Genomic DNA, 22112 nt, shown 5'->3' with positions numbered 1-22112 from the left:
TTAAAAAAAATAATTTCCTATTTTATTATTCGAGTGATAATATGTGTCGTTCCTCATAATAGTCTTTAAAGATGTTGATAGGTAGGTTACGCTCGATCCAAGGTTCACGCTTCTTTATTCTCTATGTGTTTTTCCTGGGTCGCGTTAGGCCTCCTTTATTTAGTTTATCTGATTATGCTTTATTGAAAGATCCAAACGTATTTATGAGACCACATTATTCTATAGTGGTCAACCATGCAGTGCGGGAGAAGTTAGTAGGGTTTTAAACTAAGTGTTATACAGTATGTATTTGTGTCTTTATTTTGTCTGTTTATGTTCTACATTGGGTGTTTTCAAAGACTCATGATGGGCCTATGCACTTCACTGAGCCCTGTGACTTAGCCCCATGATGTCATCGCCATTTACTTCCCCCTTATATTTTCCCTGTATCCCTTCCTATATAGGTCTTTAGAATTTTCTTTCAGAGAAAGAAGAAAAAAAATTAAATTACAAAATTCTTTTATTTTTTTCTTTCTTCCTTTCTTCCCTTTTCTCTTTTAAAAAAAAAAGTTATATGGGTTTCTTTGAAATATTTGAAATAGAATTTGAAATTTTCTTTGAAATATGGCTGTTGTGGGGTGCGAGGAGGGGGTATGGGTATGGCATCAGCTCGCAATTGCGCTACGCGACCCTTCGGTCTGTAATACCTATTCCTCCCTCCCCCTCTCTCCCCCAATTCCAACATCAATTGCGTTATATCAACCTGACGGTAAGTATCTATTCGTCGTAAGACGTACTGAGTTCTTGTTGTGGTTAATATTCTTATTTTTACCACGTATCTTATTTAAAAATCTTTATCACCTGTCCACAGGATATCATCGTAGTTACTATATAGTCTATACATTTTAGAACGATTTTGTTTTCGTAGTCTAAATCTATGAATAAAATGTTATTTTTGTTATACTTATATTTTTTGCAAATTTTCATTATTAACTTTATCCTATTATGTTTAGATTTATCACATTGGACAATCGTATGTAGTTTGGTGAAGTTCGCTGTTTTACATAAAGGGCATTTCGGCATTATCCTCAGCATACGATGTTTGATTGTTTCTTCGCCTGTTAGCCAGGTGTTGTGCAGGTATTTAAAAATTATACTTTGTGTTTTGACAGATCTTATTTTCCCCAATTTTTCCAATTTTTTGTCCAATTTACCCCCTCAGTTGTCCTGCTCTACTCTACATTTTATATTTTTGGTTACCTCCTCCCTAATCCAAGCGTGACTTTTACTTATTAAATTTTGCATAAATCTGTTTTGTCTCTATATTTTAAAATTAGTTCTCATATGTTTGCGTGGTACTTCGATTTTTTTATATTAATTTGTTATTTTTGTATATCTCTGGTCGGTTTCTCAAGGTGAAGCCGAACCAGTAGATGTACGGTGCTTCTCACGCTGTAGCCGGGTCTGAGTGCATTTTTTTTTAATCTATTGATTATGTTAATTAATTATAGTAGTAGAGGGCTCGGCAACCCCAAGCCCCCTCTACTTTTGGCCCTATATAATGTCTCTTTTTTTACATGATGCATTTTATGATTCCATATATAATCTATTATTTCGTTGTCTGTTTTGTTTAAAATTGTATTATCCATATCTATGGATTTAATTATGTAGTTAATATTTGAGTATAAATAAGTCTTGGCCACTTGGGCCCGCTCCATGATAGGTAATGGCGCCATGGCCAGATTTTCACATTTTCTCTTATTTTATTGATAATATGTTCATAATTTTCTACAGCTTCTTTTTTTATTACCAAAGTAAACCCCTAGAGCCTTTTCAGTGTCTCTCAGTAAGTGTGTGTGTGTGGGGGGGGGGGGGGCGATAATCCAGGGTGGTTGCCCCTCCAGTTAACTATTTTTAAGATTTCGTGCTTGTTGTGGTTTATTTTGGAACCCGACGCTTATAGCATTTCCCCTCTCTTATAAAGATGTTGCAATCATATGCATGTTAGAGCATTTTTTAATTCTTTTTTAGGTTTGGTATTTGTATGCCTTGTATAATCAGGGGCGGATTAAGGCTCACTGGTGCCCTAAGCACTGACAAATCTTGGCGCGCCCCTCTTTTCCACGTACACCTGAGAAGATAACCCTAGGGTGTACCATGATCAAGAAACAGAACATCATGATCAATTTGCACTAGTTGTATCAGTTTTTTTTACAAATCTTCATTCTTTTTTCTTTCTTTCTTTTCACCCTTTTCTCAACTTTGTGGTGCCCCCTTTGGCCCTGGTGTCCTATGCACGTGCTTAGTCTGCTTAATGGTTAATACGCCCCTGCTTGCACATCTGGGTTGTTTCTTATCGTGTGACGTAGGATTTATATTGCCATTACGTATTCTAGCATTGATAGTGGACATCCTTGTATCACTGATCGTTGTATTTCAAATTCTTTCGTGCATTTCCCGTTTAATTATCCCAGTGTGTAGGATTTTGGTCCATTTTGGAAATTGGGTCCGAAACCAAATTTTTTAAAAACATTCTTTATACAGTTTTGTTCAAATCAGTCGAAAGCTTTCTCCTGGTCGAAGAGTACCATAGCACTCATCATACCAGTTTCATTTATGTAGTTAATTATAGTTTTAATGTTTAAAATATTGTTTTGTATATCCCTCCCCCACAAGTTTGATTTACATTAATTATCTTGTTTATCCTACCCTTTACTGTATTTGTTAAAATCCTACTTAAAATCTTATAGTCCGTGTTTAAAAGTGATATAGGCCTCCAGTTTTTAATCTCGTCTCTATTCCCTTTCCCTTTGTATATAATTGTGATAACTCCCTCCCTCATAGATTTAGTCATTTTATTTTTACTTAAAACTATATTATTATACAAAGCGTTTAAGATCGGCGTCAGTTCACCGTGGAACTTTTGGTAGAATTCCACGATGAGTCCATCTTTCCCTGGTGACTTTTGTGAGTGTTGATATACTTTTTGTGATTTCTTCATCTGAGATGACATCATCACATTGGTCTCTATGTACTGCTGATGTCATCTCACAGTCGACATTTTTTAAGTAGCTGTCGATTGTGCTGAAGTATATGTTCTGTGTGGTGTGTGGTGTATAGTTCTTTATAATATTTGGAAATATTATTTAGGATATCTTCTTTTACAGTATGGGTTACATTGTTTATTTTGATATTGTTTAAAATTGTATCACCCCCTTTTCTAAATTCTTCTCGCTTATATACGTTTTTTGCCTCGTTGTAGATCTCTGTAAATTTTCCCGCCCTTATTATTCTCCCCTGATTTTCGTCTTCTTCAACGATTTTAATTTTGTCTGTCAATCGTTTTTTTTTTCTTTCTCCATCGTCGTTTGTTGTTTTGCTTAGTTCTAATTTGAGTTCGTGTTTGTCTTTTCTTTCTGGGGTTTTTCCGCCCTCTATTTGAGTACTGAATATTTATTCCTTTTATTTTGTTTTTTAAAACATCCCAATCAATTATTATATTAATATTTTCTTCATTTTTGACGGTTTCAATTTCTTTTTTTAATTATTATTTCGACATATTCTTTGTCATTTAAAATCTTATTATTTAGTTTCCATAGTCCTGACCCACATTTTTCTATTTTTTTCATTTTTAGGTCAATAGTGAGCATGAAATGGTCTGATAGCTTTTGGTTGGTTATTGCAGTATTAATATATATTAATGGATCATAAAAATTTCCGTAAAATTTATCAATCCTGCTAGACTGGTTTAATTTATAGTTACCCAGTTGAAATCTCCCCCTATGATTAGATTTTCCATCGAATATTGTTGTAGGTAGGTGTATAAGTTTTCTTTAAAATTAGTTTCTTATTTCTATTAGCTGGCATGTACACATTTATAATATGCCAATTAAACATTTTAACACGTAGCAACCGTCCCTTAAAAAATTCCCCCCTCCTCAAACCTTTCCCAGCTTTTTAAAAATATTATTGTTGCAACCAACTCTAATATCATTATTTGCAAAATTGTTGCATATCTTTATTGCGTTAAGTTTGTCTTCTACTAAAATTTCGAACTCTGGCTTAATTCTATAGTGTGTTTCTTGTATCATTATTACACCAAAGTTTGTTTCTTTGGCTACTTTGTCTGCTTTCGCTTTGTCTATCCCATTGCTGTTGATAGTAGCGATCCGGAAATTTGTTTCTTCCATTTTTGCTTTACTCCCAGGTGCCGCATCACTTTTATATAGAATTTAATTGTATATATTTCAGTTAAAGTTATTATATTCCATTTGTTTTTGTACACACACACCAGCACGCTCGACAAAGAGCGCTTGAGTAATATACAGTTTGATACATCCTACATGGTAGTGGGCAGGAATACATATATAGGTCGTTATCCTTCTCGACCGAAGTAGTAACATTGTTCCAATGCTAACACTCGACGTCCTCGATTTGTGCTTCATCGTATTTGCAGTCTATACACTTAAAGTTACAATGGAAAAGTGTACATGAACATATTTATACCATAGACAGAGCCTTGAAGTACTACTTTTTTCGGTCTAAAACTGTCCCAAAAAAAAAAGAAAAAAAACCCAGCATGTAATAGTTCATTTCGATACAGTTGCACAGAGCATTTGACGTTCATTTTGATGTCAATATATATTGATATCGATTAAGTGCGATTTGTTTTCAAAGCTGCTTTATTGCTGGTAGTGCTTCTGTTTTCAAGTTCGATATATAATATACCCATGGAGCAGTAGTAATACAGAAATCAGAACAACAACCATCATCATCATCATCGGGAGTATTATTATCGTATATGTTGGTCACATCGATGATCATTAATAAAAAGCGGTTGAAATATGAACAATATTCCATCTCTTCAAATAACAAATAACTAAGCAAAGTGTGTGTGTGTGTGTGTGTGTGTGTGTGTGTAATTTTTAACGTAGCTTTAAAAAAAAATGCAATCATATCGCTACCATGTCTGCATTGTGACAGTTTATAATGATGTCTAGCAATGTGGCATCATGCCACAAACATACAGCATTTTGTCCCACCCAGTCACATTATCCTCACACCAATATCTTAATGATGGGCGCCAAAAGAGGCAGCTGCTAGTACCATTTTTATGTCTTTAGTGTGATTCGGCAGGGGTTTGAATCCGCGACCTCTCGCATCCAAGGCGGACGCTCTGTACAGACACTGCACCACCTGAGCGATCGCTTAGCAAAGAATGTACGATACTGTTTCCTGTTGTTCATAACAACTCGACCTGGAGACCCACCTGACGGAAAATGAAAGCGCATTATAACGTTATAATATACGAATCCGGAATTTTTTTTGATTATTATAATTTTCAAGAAAGTTAGTGCCTTTTAGCATTTGACAAAGTGTGCTTGCAGTTGCATACTAAGGGGAGGGGGAGTTTACAACATACTTCGATGCTGACTACTGATTTGAAGCATAAAATTAAAACTAAACAACAGCATAACATGTTTATATATCTTATTAAATACGTCTTCATTTGTCTTTGCGTGCGCCAAAATGCCTTCCTACACGAACATGTTCCATATAGGTAAATAAGTTGTACCAATCGTAAACAACCACCGATTTCGACATATATGATATCAATTTATAGGTTTCTCATCAGTTTAAATCGATCTGTGCAAAAAAAAAAAAAAAAAAAAAAAAAAAAAAAATAATTAAAAAAAATGTGTGAAAATGAATAATAAAAAAGTTGCTATTTGCGACTCATTGTCGCTTGCGACTTTACCGATCTTCGTATCCTTGATGCTTCCATCCTTCCCGTTTAGGGATGGTAGCACCTACTTGGATGCTAATACTATAGATTTGAAGCATATAATTAAAGCTGTACAACAGTAAATAATATGTTTATGTATCTTCTTATTAAGTACGTCTTCATAATGTATGTTCGTGCGCCCAATGCCTTCCTCTACGAACGGTTTCGATATACACGAATAAGTCATACCAATAGTAAATAAACACCGATTTTGACAAATTTCATATTAATATATAGGTTTCTCATCTGTCTAACTCGATCTGTGCCAACAGACATGTGTGAACATGCAGAATACAAAAAAGTGTACTTTTTACTGAATATTGGGTTCGACTTTACTGATCTTCATATCCTTGCTACGTTCATATACCGTTCCCGTTCTGCGATGGTAGCACATACGTCCATGCTAATACTATAGATCTGAAGCATAGAATTAAAGCTGTACATAATTATAAAATATGTGTATGTATCTTATTAAGCACGTCTTTATCTGTCTTTCCGTGTGCCTACATCTGACCTATACGAACGTTTTCCATATGGGCGAATAAGTCATACCAATCGCAAAGAACGATTTTGACACGTTTGATATCAGTTGATAAATTTTTATCAGTCTAAATAGATCTGTGCCAATATAAATGGGTGAAAATGCAAAATAGAAAAGTTGGTATTTTTCACTCAGTATCGCTTGCAACGTTACCGATCATCGTATCCTTGCTACGTCCATCTGCCATTCCCGTTTTGCGATCGTATCACATTTTTTCGATGCTAATTCTATAAACCTGACACATATAATAAAAGCTGTTCAACGGTAAATAATGTGTATGCGTCTTATGAAGTACGTCTTCATTTGTACGTCCTTGCGTTTAGTGCCTTCCTAACCGAATATTTTCCATATAGGCGAATAAGTCATACCAATCGCAAACAACCAACGATGTTGACAAGTTTGATATCAATTGATACGTTTCTCATGATTCTAAGTCGATCTCTGCCAATAGACATGTGTGAAAATGCAAAATAAAAAAGATTGTTCTTTTTACTGAATATCGGGTGCGACATTACCGATCTTCATATCCTTGGTACGTGAAACTACCATTGCCGTTTTGCGATTGTACCACATATTTCGATACTAATACTACAAATTTGAAGAATATAATTAAAGCTGTACAACAGTAAATAATATGTGTGTGTATCTTATTAAGTACGTCTTCATTTGTCTGTCTTTTCTCCTAATGTCTTCTATACGATCGTTTAACAAACAGGTGAATAAGTCATTACAATAGTAATAAACACCGATTTAGCAAAATTTGATATCAATTGTTAGGTTTCTCGTCAGTCTAAATCGATATGTGCCAACAGAAATGTGTGAAAATGAAAATAAAATAGTTTGTATTTTTGACTCGATATCGGTTGCGACTTATACGTGCCTCTACCATTGCAGTTTGCCACGGTACCACATATTTCAATTTTAATATTATAGATCTCAAACATATAAGGAAAGCTATACAAAAATATATAATATGTGTATGCATCTTATAAAGTACATCTTTGTGTGTCTGTATGTCCGCTCAATGTCTTCCTCAATGAGCGTTTTCCATATAGGCAAATAAGTTATAACATTAGTAATTTTTTAAAAACGCGATTTAGACGAATTTGATATCAATTGATAGGTTTCTCATCAGTCTAAATTGATCTGTGAAATATATAAATGTGTGAAAATGCAAGTAAAAAAGTTGATATTTTTTACTTGGTGTCGCTTGCGATATTACGGATCATCAACGGATCATCATATTCTATATTCTACCTACGTGCCTCTACCCTTGCCGCTTTGAGATGGTACCATATAATTCGATGATAATCATTTGAATGTTAGTGCTCCTAGATCTTTACAACACGAACGTTTATCTTAGAGTCGAATAAGTCATACCAATCGTAAGCACACACAGATTTTGACAAATCTGGTATTATTTGGTAGGTTTCTCATCAGTCTAAATTGATCTATGCCTACAGAAATGTGTGAAAATGCAACCTAGAAAAGTTTATATATTTTACCCAGTATCCTTTGCGACTTTACCATTACCAATCTTCATATCCTTGTTACGTGCCTCTAGTATTGCTGTTTTGCGATGGTATCACATACCTCGATGCTGATACTAGTGATATGAAGCATATACTTAAGCAATAAAACAGTAAAAATTATGTGTATGTATCTTATTAAGTACATCTTCATTTCTCTGTCCGTGCGCCTATATCCTTGCAACATGATCGTTTTCTATAAGGCTAAATATGTCATGTTAATCGTAAAAAAAGCTACAAAGATTTGGACCTATTTGATATCCAGTCATTGGTTTCTCATTAGTCTAAAACGACCCGTGTCAATATAAATGTGTGAAAATGCTACCTTGAAAGTTGCCTTTTTTGTCTCGGTATTGCTTGCGACTTACCGATCTTCATATCTTTGCTACCCGCTTCTACCCTTGCCGTTTTTTGATGGTTTGTATATAACCAAATAAGTCATGCCAATTGTAAAGAACCACCGATGTTAACACATTTGATATTAGTTTATAGGTTTCTCATCCTCCAAATCTTTCTGTTTTTAAGAAACGTTTTTCTAATTCAACTAACGGGCCATCACGCTAAAATTACGCTACTGACAAATGTCACCTTAATATCCTACATACTAAACTTAGACAAGCAGGTAGTCTCCTGAAATCCGACCTTTACATGGTGAATTTAGTTAACTCTTTCACGTGTGCATGTGCTTATGATAATGAAGAAGTTGAACACTTTGTCTATTGCCCCTTACCTAATGCCAAAGATCCCAGCTCTTTCGCTCTACCTTTCAATACACTTCTTGGTTAAGTCTAGATTTATCATTGAAAAGTGACGTGACTACTCACCTACAATAAGATGTCTTTCTGCTTGTGTGATGACCCGTTAGTTAAATTAGAGAAACGTTTCTTAAAAATAGAAAGATTTGGAGGATTTCGGATATCATCAGGCAGAGAGTTCTAAAGACGAATCGTATATGGTAAAAGGTCGTGTGAAAATATAAAGTTTGGTTGAGATTGGTGTGATACTTTGAGAGTAACGTAGACGATAATTAGATGCCTCATATCTCCTTTGTGGAAGAAGTTCGTTTAAATAGTTAGGTACTTGAGTATTTATAATCGAATACATAATGCATAATCTCTTCCTTTTCCTTCGTTGTGCAAACCAAGCAGTTTCCGCATAAAGAGACTATCTAGAAGAATTAATGGGTATAGATCTGGAACGATCCGTGCATCTTCCATCTGATTTTCCCCCCTTTATTCTGATCTTTCCGAATCTTCAATAGAACAATTATCCCAGACTCCAGAAGTATATTCTAAGGTTGGACTTATGAATAGTGTATATAATTTAGCTGAAGTCAACAATTAGTCTGCATTTAGACGGTAGTGTTTTATCTCCTTTCTTATACATCGGTATGTCATACGCTAGCTTGCACTGTGTTAGGAACACGCTGGCTGGGAGTGATTTATTTAAATGTATTTGCAATGGAACATACATTTCTTCAACTATACTTGTACAAGTTTATTACTTATTGGATTGGTTCCAGCGGTTTTATTTAGGTCAAGACTAGTTACTACATCTATAATTTCTTGTTTATATATAATGATGGCAGAAATAAAAGTTTCATTTCTAGCTTCAAAATGCGGTAACTGTTTATCATAATTTTTTAAACGTGTAACATATCAAACTTCCGAGTTCAACAGGTCGCACTTCTCCTGATCACTTGTTGCAAATTTAGATGATCATTTCGTACGTTTCAGTGGAGGTAATAGGTTCCATGTCTTTGTAGAATGTACTTGTTATCTCATTATTTTCCAATAAGGTCGAGGATTTGATCCGATGGCAGGGGTTGAACCTGCATCCTTTCGGTCGCAGGTCTGAGACGCTAACCACTGAGCCAATGTTGCTCCTCTTAAGATTAATATACCCATATGATATTTTCCAGTATCATACGTAACTATATGATACGTTTAATAACACCCAGTAACTCAGCAAATGCCGGCATGACGACATATGAATTGAAGGTGTAATGACGAATGCAATTTAAAGTCAATTATGTAACCTATTTTTATGCTTTTTATTGAATATCATTTCTGTCATGTGATACACATAACATAATCTTACATTTAAGTTTATTTAAAATGAAATTTATGAAATTCGTTAAATAGTTTCAATCTTTTGCGACTCTCGTGAAAAGATCCTTCATTGCTGTTCATGTAATTTTACATGTCATTATATTTCTTTATTGATTTGCACTTTGGTTACAAAAGAGACAACTTTTGCAATTTAAAACTTATTTCATCTATACTACACTAGTATAGCTCATGAAATGAAGGCAGTTTACTTGGCCTCTAATTCATCTATAGGGAATGATACCTGCGGGAGACTGCTCTATCTGACCAGTGTGTAACTATGGAAACGGTAATTTAGTGACCTCTTCTCCAGCCTCGAGCTTTAGGTTAAGACTGAAATTCGCTGTCTTATGTAATGTTCTGTATCTGTAGTTTAAAGCTGGGAGAATTATACAAAGAGAATAGCAAGTAAACCCTTCTGTAAATGGAGCAAACTCGCACTTTTACACTGTAAAACTAATTTATCTTACAATCATTTATGAATAATTAAAAATTACTGAGTAGTAACTAAGAATATATAAATTCTTTAGATGGAGACCCAAATTTCATTTTTTAAATTATCGTATTTTTTATGTTTACTTTCCAGATACATTTTTAAAAAAATTCTCAAGAAAATATGAAATCTGACAAAAGATAACGAAAGTCTTATTATTTTGATTTTTTGTAAAGAGCAAAGAAAGAAAACTATTAATGACATAAGCTTTCATCATGACATATACACACTAGCCTCCACAGAAGTACCTTTATGACAGTACGGTTAAAATAGAAATAAATATGCATATACAGTTGTAAACTTTCCCGATTTATGACTAAACATTTATACTGTGATAGGGTATTCTTAGTAAGTAAAATGTGTATTATACAATGAATGAATAGGAGGTATTCGATGAATGGACTGCACGCATTTCAGGTGCAGTGGCTACTCAAGATTATTTACTGATGCACAAACTAGTTATAGTTGTCATACTGGTTGTCATTCCAGGGATACTGACAGTCAGTGATTTCCACCTTGTAAAATCTTTCCTCTAGGGCGGACAATAATAATAGTTTCTGAAGCTGATTTTATTAGCAATGGTTTGCAAAATAACAACAAATATCCTTGTGTTTTATCAACTCATTATGGTTCCGCTGCTTTGGTAGAACAAAAAGGAATGTTCTTTATTGTTTTATGAATTTTATGCCCTGTGACAATGGCCAACATTTTGTAGGTCACGATCACTTTGGCATAAACTTATTTTATGCATGGCAGTTGGAAACTACGAAAATCTTCTTAGAGGCGAGCTGTATAATCGGCAGTTACATTGTTATTCTGAAAGAGTTCTGATAACTAAATAAATAAGTAAATAAATAAAAACACCATCTTTTATCATTAAAAGTTGCCAAGTGTTGTTTATACATTGTACGTGGCGTAATTCGTAAGTTTACTCGGCATATTTTCAACTCGGTAACGCCTGGTAACGGTCATACTTTTACCTAAATATGTGGGTCCTTTGAGAGCATCGTAAATGTATGGAGGAAAAGAAATAATTGTATTTTATGCTCATCTCAAAAGATTTGTTTGTATTTCTGCGAAATAGTCATGCCTAACCAGATAATAGCACAGACCCCCCCCCCCATTGTAACTACAAAGCCTTGAGCAAGTGCGAAGTTACCAGTTAATTTTATTGTTTGTTTCTATTTTTCAAGTTGTCTTCGTGTGTGCGCGCGTAAATTGAAAGCTTGTTATTACCAGTCAATATCGTCAATCATATTTGCTCCATTATTCCATGCAGATAAGAAAGGAACTAATTTTGTGTTGAATTTGTGCCCCCCCCCCTCCCACCCCGCCCCGGCACGGTACAATAAACAAACACTTGATTGAAAATAAAATAAAAGAAACTAACCTTGCATTGTTATAATGTATTCCTTCTTTTTTCATCATGCGAAATTTACAGAACAAAATATATCAACGAACTCCGTAAATGTAGCGGATGCCGGCATGCGTATGCATCCTTACTGTGTGTGTATCGCTAATGTCAGATAAAAAAAATATCGCAAAAGAGACGAAAATATCACCAGATTGCTTGAAGGCGCCTGCCATTCACGCATGATAAGTTTCAAGGTGCAAACGGACCAAGATTATATTGTATCCAGGTTAACTATACGACGATATCTCGCAAATAAAAAAAGAAATCATTATTTTAAAGAACATACAATGTGAGTGCAAATGATAATCTTTCGCAGGTATGAGTTACGAAAGTATCATGGGGGGGGGGGGCACCAGACAGATGACCCCCACCACATAAAAAATAAAGTGTTTTCATGTACTCTTGTATACCCCAAGATGTGTGTGCTTGTTTAAAGTTTAAAAAAGGAATTTTGATCAAACTTTTAGTTTATAATTAGTCCTAGTGTTTTCTAAAGGGTAGTAGTCTGAAACATGGGTCTTATTCCCATTTTCAGATTTCATATCCTTGATTTCACTGGTCAACAGTGAAATCATTACTGACTTGAAAAGGCCCTAATCTGTAGTATTTTGGTGTGCCGAACACGAATATAACCGTGAAAAATTTGTATTGGCTCTCGTCTTGAAGATATTCATATACCTCATTTTCTATGATTCACTGTGTAAATTTCTCCAGTAGGACTGCAGCAACATCCGGAATAATGATGTAACATTGCATAATACCATCATGCTCACATCATCCACAGTTGATTGCATCATTTTCTGATGCAATGCAATACTAATGCCATGCGGCTGCTGAAGTAAGTTGACGTCAGCAGTGTACTATACATGTGTAGGCCTATTATACTAATGCCAGGCGGCTGCTGAAGCTGACGTAAGCAGTGTACTATATAAAGCCCAATCAGATAGGTTCAGCATTTAAAATATTTTAGACGTTGTGCGAGACAGTTCAAGCTACTGTTACATAAAACTTATTATTTTATCCATTTACGTACAATAAAGAACAGTAATGCCTCGAAAGTGTGTTAATACCGCGGACAATTTTTGCTATATTTGTGGGGAAGTGACATTTGCCAACCAGAAGAAAAGTATCAATTCTCAAGTGAAGAAGGCATATCATCTTTACTTCGGATGCAAGGTTGGTGACCAAGACAAGCCTTGGGCTCCGCATATATGCTGTGCTACATGTACAACACAGCTTTCACAGTGGTTGAATTGCAAAAGGTCATCAATGCCGTTTGCAGTCCCAATGGTGTGGAGAGAGCCAAGCAACCACCTAAATGACTGTTACTTCTGCTTGGTTCCTCCTCTTTCCGGCGGAATAACGAAGCGAAAGAAGTCGAGAATAGTCTACCCAAACATTCCGTCTGCATTGAGACCAGTTCCACATGGTGAGGGACTTCCTATTCCAGAACCTCCAGCAGAATATTCTCTTGATTCATCTGACGAAGACAAAGGTGAGTCGACCTGTTTTTCCCCTGGTCCATCAGCATGCAGTGATCCAGATTTTCACTGTGGTGCATCATCAACCCCACACAGAATAACACAAGAAGAACTAAATGACCTGATTCGTGATTTGGACTTATCAAAGAACAAGGCAGAATTGCTAGGATCAAGACTCCAACAATGGAATCTTCTAGAAGAAGATGTCACAATTAATGCATATCGAAAGCGCCACCAGCAATTGGAGCCTTTCTTCAGAAAGGAAAGTAATCTGATATTCTGTTCCGATATTGAGGGCCTCATGAATGCTTTAAAAATCACTCATGACCCACAAGAATGGAGACTATTTGTGGACTCTTCGAAACTGAGTCTCAAGGCTGTGCTTTTGCACAATGGAAACATTCTTCCATCTATTCCAGTAGCGTATGCTGTCCACATGAAAGAGACATACGATAACTTAAGGCAGCTACTGAATTCCATTGAGTATAACAAGTACAGCTGGCACCTCTGTGGTGATTTGAAGGTAGTTGCCCTTTTAATGGGACTGCAGCAAGGATATACAAAATACATGTGTTTCTTATGCGAGTGGGATAGCCGAGCAAGGGAAATGCACTACATGAGGAAGGAATGGACTCACAGGCAGAATGTAGCCATTGGAGAGAAGAATATCCAACACCCAGTTCTGGTTGAGGCTCAGAAAATCTTGCTACCACCCCTTCACATCAAACTAGGTTTGATGAAGAACTTCGTGAAAGCCATTGACCGGACTTTGCCAGCATTCCGATACCTGCATGAAAAATTCCCTCGACTCAGCGAAGCAAAGATTAAAGAGGGAGTTTTTGTGGGTCCTCAGATTCGAGAGCTTTTCAAAGATGACCGGTTCAACAACTTGCTGGAAGGTGACGCGAAACAAGCATGGAATGCTTTTCGCCTAGTTTCTACAAACTTCCTCGGAAATGTTAGGGCAGAAAACTATAAGGAACTAGTAGAAGACATGTTGATGAAGTATAAGAAACTTGGCTGCAATATGTCTCTAAAGATTCACTTCCTTCATTCCCATTTGGATTTCTTTCCTAGCAACTGTGGTATTGTTAGTGATGAACACGGCGAACGTTTTCATCAAGATATCGCAACAATGGAACAAAGATACCAGGGAAAATGGTCCACTACAATGCTGGCTGACTACTGCTGGACACTCCTCAGAGATGCTCCCGAACAGCTGTACAAGAGACAGGCGAAGAAATCTAAGATGTAGTCAGTGACTTGATTTTTTATAGGTAGGCTATTACAGTTGACCTTTTACTATTGGAATGCATTTCGTTATGTAAACATTAATTTCTTGCAGATTACAAAAAAACTAGAGCCAATTTTGCAATTTGACTGTCATATTCGTGTTCAGCACATAAAAATTGATAAGAATTGACTAATTTTATTTCAGTAACATGACTTTTGTAAAAATTTGTTGTCCAGTGTTTTTAGTGATCTTTGTCAAGAATTTTCTATGTTCCGTGTATGCTATGTGTATCAATGCTATGGTGTGTGTATGCTATATAGTCTGTGTGTAGGGACAGCAATACTATGTCAAATTTGTCTCTGTTGTCTTAATATATATTTTTCTATGGACTTTTCAAATTTATTTGTTTGTCCTGGTATAAATTTAGTTGCTTTTGAATTAATTTGCAATTTAGAATTCCGGCGAGATGAACGGTATACTACCATTTGAAATTAAAATAAAACCTTTTGTTTTATGTGATTGACTATGGTGTGGTGTTTCTCACATTAAAGTCTATTTTCAAAATGAGGTAGGCTGTATTCGAGTCAGGGTCCGCACTTTCTTTCTTTATTTATTTGTGTTTCTCCCGATTCGAGTTAGGCCTCCTCTCTAGTATTTAATTTATAATGTAAAAGAAGTAAATATCCAACCCAAAACCCCTTAGGAAGCTTTATACATTTACTGGTTTGGTTTTAGCATGATAAACATAAGTGACATCTACAAAAATAATAAACTGGTAAAAAGACTAGAAACAACAAGGACCTTTAGAAGTATAAAGGAACTTTTATGTAAATATAGCTAAAATGAGGAACTTTGGGGAATTGAAACTAAGGAAACATATAATTGGATAAGGGAAAATTTAACCTCTAAAATTAAAAATAAAGTAGAGGAGGAAATATCTCGGTTAATTGGGACAGACCTTAGAGGTACTGGACCAACATCGGCTCTCCAAAAATACAAAGCTTGATATTCAAATATCTACACGACATATGCATACATGTAAATTATCTCATGTGCAAATGTGCGAACTTCACAAAATATCATGCGATGGCACAGTGCGAGTTTAGGAAACAAGACAGGATACAATTAATTATGGAGATATCCAAGAAATAAAAATACAGAAGAAACCAAGTTTTATATCAAGACGGCAACTTTAACAAAACTTTAATAGGAAAAATAACAGATAACATAACTAAAACCATGATGGCGTGTGACCAAGTCATAAACATAAAAAAAATGAATAGGCAAATTTTTTTGTAATCCTTTCAAATTAATTAGAAAAAAGAACTTCTAGGAAGATTTGTGAATGGGAGGGACGGGGCTGCAAAGGGTGAAAAGAAGGGGAGGGAGATGGGGCAATGGATAATCTCCCCTTAAAGGGGACCATCACAAAGTGAACCCTTGCCCTCATACCCCCACCCCGGATTGGAATCTGCTGTAGCCGCCACCCTTTTAGATTCTTATAAATTTTCCTAAACAGCTTCAGTTTCTTTTTATTATCCATTACAATTAAAATTAAATAATTAAATAGACTTTAATTATATTACGTAAACTATCACAAATCCTAATTATCGGGACAGAGAAACTATATGGGAAAAGAACGAGATAATGACGTCATGGGGCTATGAAAGAGTCGGGAAAAACACCTCATATAGGAAACTTTACATACATACACGAAAACAAAGGATCTAATAAGTCTCTCTTCTAATTCTATTTGCTCAAAATGTGCAGCTCTCGCACTGCACGGTAAATCCCCACTGTGTGTGTGTATGTGTGTGTGTGTGTGTGTGTGTGTGTGTGTGTGTGTGTGGGAAGAACAACCATTTTTAGAGATTTTGGCAGAAATCCAATAAATAATTTGAGACGGCCTAACTCTAGGTGGGAGAAATACAAGCAAATAAAAAAGTGTATGGACTCCAACTCGAGTACAGCGGATTTCAATTTACAAATCCAATATGTGAATAATGACACAATATATTTGCACACAGAACACATTAAGTTTTTTTTTTCTTAATTAAATTATAATACACCGTTACTTAGCCAAAATTCAAAAATATATTAAATAAATAAAAATAAACCTTTTCTTGATCCGATTATAAGGTCCTAAGATTACTGGGGAGATTTGGGAAAAAATAAAGGCTATCCCAACATGGAAGCAAAATATAGCATACACAAACTATAGCATATATATATATAGCACACACGGGATATAGGCGACCTCTAGCCAAGGTCAACCAAGAGTATAGGGAAGGGATTTCAAGTCAGGTGATGGAAAGATGGAAACCTATTCGGAAAAACAACCCTATAGATAAAACTAGGTTTTAAAAGAAATACCCCGTTAAAAAGGAGAATTAAATTTTTTTGACCTAAATTCTTTTGCATAATATAAAACATACAACACATGGGGGGGGGGATAAATACACATAAAACACTATAATTTTTTGGAAAAGTGGGGTGGGGGGTCTGTCTGGTGCCGGCCCCCCCCCCCCCCCCCAGTACTTCGTCTTGTGGGGATAAATGTACGTCATTTCCTGCTGGCGTCCTCTATAGGTGGAAAATCGTATCTAAGTAACAGTGATGTATACTTTTATTTCGAGAAATTAAATTATTTTTTCTGTACACTTTATAGGTTTTTTTTGGTTCTTTTTGTTCAAGTATAACTACTTTTAATCATGTTATGCAAATCTGATGTATAAAGAAAAATGTTGGTGCATGGCCGGTAACTTTTATACGTCATGGCAACGGAAAATAAATTCCGCGCATGCGCATTTTGTGTGGGAGCACCAAAAAAAACCCCACACAAAAACAAGCAATTTACTAAAACAAGCCATTACGTGAGAACTTGGCCTGAAAAGAGCAAATATAGGTACTATAAAATATTGCTAGTCTCGGATTTGACAAGCCTTAGTTTTTTATGCTGATGGAACATTTTTCAGTAGAATTTTTTTTCCTACAGTTTAAATGCCTAATTTTACTGTTTATAATCATACATGTTCAAATGTACTGGTCACATATAACAATATCGTCGAAATATTAACTGATACCATGCTGGATTTATATAGAATGTCTAAATAATCATAAAACTAAAGGTGTAATTGATTATAACCAATATATATTTTTTGCAATAACAAGATAATGAGATCCGAACATTGACCAAACAGTACTTAGAGAAATTCAATATCGATTAGTTCATCCTCAACCTCCAACTGATATACTTTATTGCAAGGGGTAAATGGTACCGTATTGAAAGACGTGTTAGGATAAAAGATACCGTTGTTAAAGAATATCCTGACCGACTGAGATCTTAACATCGTACATCATAGCTGCAAACAGTGCAAGCCAATATACACATTTGCATTATGCTCACGCAAGAAATATTGTATCAACCAAATGGGTTTCTTGACCGAGCGATGTCAAGCCCTTGCGCGAATCCCGCTACGAGTCATAGGTTTCCCCGATTCAAAGGAATCCTGTACAACTACTTCTGCAAACTGGAAAGTCCAACGCGTCCAATCTATCAGTAATGTTACTCTAATTAATACATGACCACAAATCCCAACTTCCCAATTGTATGTCAATGTCACAACTGCAAAGCTTCTCTTCGTTAACTTTCCGTAACTTACCGCCAGTATTTCACGCCGTGAAACTATACAACTCAACAACCTAATACAGGGAACCGTTTTTACTACCCCACCTTAGGCCTTTTAAATCATGATTTTTAGCTTCATTTCGCCTGTAACTTTGTAACATATTTACCACCACAGCAACAATAAATGGCGGAACAGTCCTTTTCTGTTGATTCCATTGTATAATTTACCAATCTCCAGTCATAAATACTGCACCTGGAGTCACACGATCAATTCACGCAATTAGATTTGAATAGGGACTACTGACTGACAGGGATACTCATGCGGCTCTTACCTGAATTCACCAAAAGTAAACCATGTCATCTTGAAACTCACTTACACTTCACTCCGTAACGTTTGCCCCTAGTAATTGGCTAATTATTTTGGTCTAAAGACTATAATCCCAGCACCGACTTCCCATATTCAAGCAAGTATATAAGGAATCCTTAAAATGGAGAGCGGTAAACAAATGCGCATACTCCAAAATATATTACAATATTATACATACCTTGGAATTTTATTAACTATTTTTGTTTACATATTTTCATTGTACTCGTGGATGGGTAATGTGATTTTGCGTTCTGCCTTGCTTATAAAATGTATTGTCTTTGGTCAACAAAAGTTGATTTAGAGAGGATAAGAAAAGAGGTTTTGTTAAACGATGATGGAATTAAATAAACACTGGGGACAATATCGTACGTTGCACATAAATCGCAGAGATTAATTGAGATTTTGCTTAACGGTCAATCAGTCCGCACTCGAAGTAGGGAAATAAGCGAATAGTGCAAAAGCCGACCATTGTCTGATAATCGACGTACATCTGCCACAGCCATATATTGTAAAAATCCCATTACTACAGGTAAAAAAGAATTAACTACAACTGCTTCTTTGGGGCGTCATGTGTGACCAGTGTATATTAGTACTGTGTTAGAAAAATATTGCGACAAACCAAAGTAAAGAAAACAGTCACTTTTATCAATCAGTCCATATCGTTTTACAAATTATACTGAATAACTGACTTCAGTAGAACTCAGAAGAATGTATTCCTGTAAGCACATCACGATTGCGGTGTTTGTACATTTATATAAAGTGGGATCATTTTACAAGCAAAGTATACATTTAAAAATTAACACTACAAATGAGACAACGCTTAAGTACATACGGATTATAATCGTGAGATGGCAAAGACTGGTTCATATGTTGAGAGGTAACCAATACACCAACAAAATAAGAGTTTGTAAGAACATCTTATTTCCTTCTTAGATATACTTAGCCATAATGCAAATTGTTTCCTAATATGAAACATGTAAACATATTCCGACCATGCTGGAAACAAAAATAGTAAATTTAATTTAGTTCAGCGTAAACTGTAAGTTAGTTCTTTCCTTTTGGCATGGTGTCTGAATAAAAAAGTATATTTCTCAAATTTGCTAACCACTACACTGTCATTATGCAATTAGATACCTAATTGATGTACCATGGTTGTATACATATATCTATAAATATGTATAGTTTTGTGGACATGTACGGTTGAATAATACCATCCCGTGTTTGTGTAGGGAAATGCGTACATCACAATCGCACTCGTAAATTTGAATCAATACCATCTCATGAATGGTTAGGGGCCGTCCATTTAGTATGTACGCATAGGGGGGGGGGGGGGTAACCCAAATGCATAGGCTTGAGCATGGAGGTATACTGATAATATATGTACGCATTTAAGGGGGGGGGGGGGCGCTGAAACCTCGAAAATAAGTTGTATAATACGTAACCTGTTCGACTTGGTTCAGTAGGCTTTTGCATTTTAGCGGACATAAGACAAACTTGTCCCACCCAGTCACACTATCCTGACACCAGGCCGACTAATCCGAACACTAACCTCTTAATGATCGGCACCAAAAGAGGCAGCTGCTAGTACCATTTTTATGTCTTTAGTATGATTCGGCCGGGGTTTGAATACGCGACCCCTCGCATCCGAGGCGGACGCTCTATAGACACATTGCACCATCGGAGAAGTCGCTTAGTAAAGAATGTACGATACTGGTTCCTGTTTTTCATGACAACTCGACCTGGAGACCTACCTGATGGAAAATGAAGGCGCATTATAAGGTTATAATATACGAGTCCATAAATACATAACTATTTTTAAATTATAATTTTCGAGCAATTAGTGTCTCTTAGCATTTAACAAAGTCTGCTTGCAGTAGCGTACTAAGGGGAGGGGGGTTACAACAAACTTCAATGCTAATACTACTGATTTCAAGCATAAAATTAAAGCTAAACAACAGCATATAACATGTTTACATATATTATTAAGTACGTCTTCATTTGTCTTTCCGTGCGCCAAATACCTTCCAACACAAAGATTTTCCATATAGGTAAATTAGTTGTACCAATCTTAAACAACCATATATTTCGACATATATAATATCAGTGTATAGGTTCCTCATCAGTTTAAATCGATCTGTGCCAAAAAAAGTCGAGAAAATTAATAATAAAAAAGTTGGTATTTATGACTCATTATTGTTTGCGACTTTACCAATCTGCATATCCTTGACATGTGCATCTACCCTTCCCGTTTTGCGATAGTAGCACATACTTGGATGCTAATACTATAGATTTGAAGCATATAATTTAAGATGTACAACATTAAATAATATGTGTATGTATCTTATTAAGTACGGTTTCATATGTCTGTTTGTGCACCCGATGCCTTCCTATCCGAACGGTTTCCATATAGGTGAATAATTTATACCAATAGTAAACAAACACAGCTTTTGACAAATTTCATATTAATATATAGGTTCTCATCTGCCTAAATCGATTTGTGCCAATAGACGTGTGTGAAAATACAAAATAAAAAAGTTCCACTTTTTACGGAATATCGGGTGCGACTTTACCGATCTTCATATGCTTGCTACTTTAATACACCCTTCCCGTTTTGTGATTGTAGCACATACTTCGATGCTAATATTAGAGATCTGAAGTATAGAATTAAAACTATGCAATATTATAAAATGTGTGTATATATCTTAATAAGCACGTCTTTATTTGTCTGTCCGTGCGCCTAGATCCGACCTATACGAAAGTTTTTCATATGGGCGAATAAGTCATAACAATCGCAAAAACAACGGTTTTGACACATTTGATATCAGATGACAAATTTGATTTTAATTGATATGTTTCTAATCATACTAAATCGATCTGTGCCAATAGACATGTGTGAAAATGCAAAATAGAAGGTTTTGTTCTTTTTACTGAATATCGGGTGCGACTTCACCGATCTGCATATCCTTGCTACGTGAATCTACCATTGCCGTTTTGCGATCGTACTACATATTTCGATGCTATTGCTATATATCTAAAGCATATAATTAAAGCCGTACAACTGTAAATAGTATGTGTATGTATCTTATTAAGTATATCTTCCTTTGTCTGTCATTTCGCCTAATGTCTTCCTATACGATCGTTTTCCATACAGGTGAATAACTCATAACAATAGTAAATAAACCCCGATTTTGACAAATTTGATATAAATTGATAGGTTTCGCATCAGTCTAAATCGATCTGTGATAGTAGAAATGTAAGAAAATGCAATATGAAAGTTTTGGTATATTTGACTCTGTATCGCTTGTGAATTTAACAATCTTCATAACCTTGATACGTGCATCTTCCATTGCCGTTTGTCTCGGTATCACACACTTCAATGTTTATAGTATAAATCTGAAGCATACAAGGAGAGCTATACAACAGTATATAATATGTGTATGAATCTTATTAAATACATCTTGATGTGTCTGTATGTCCGCCCAATGTCTTCCACAGCGAGCGTTTTCCATATTGTGTATTGTTCCACTTCCTATTTTTACACTACCTAATTTTG

At 35.5% G+C, this 22112-nt stretch overlaps 1 long non-coding RNA gene across 1 annotated transcript in view; it reads right to left on the bottom strand.

The window, feature by feature from the left end:
- LOC149806629 (uncharacterized) overlaps positions 1 to 22112 on the bottom strand; it is a 99214-nt gene that overhangs the window by 39525 nt on the left and 37577 nt on the right. The gene's annotated exons all lie outside the window — the stretch shown is intronic.

The sequence above is a fragment of the Sinohyriopsis cumingii genome, chromosome 1 (assembly GCF_028554795.1).
Source record: "Sinohyriopsis cumingii isolate HCF-2022 chromosome 1, ASM2855479v2, whole genome shotgun sequence".
NCBI classification, from domain to species: Eukaryota; Metazoa; Mollusca; class Bivalvia; order Unionida; family Unionidae; genus Sinohyriopsis; species Sinohyriopsis cumingii.
This window is presented reverse-complemented; position numbering and strand designations above follow the sequence as displayed.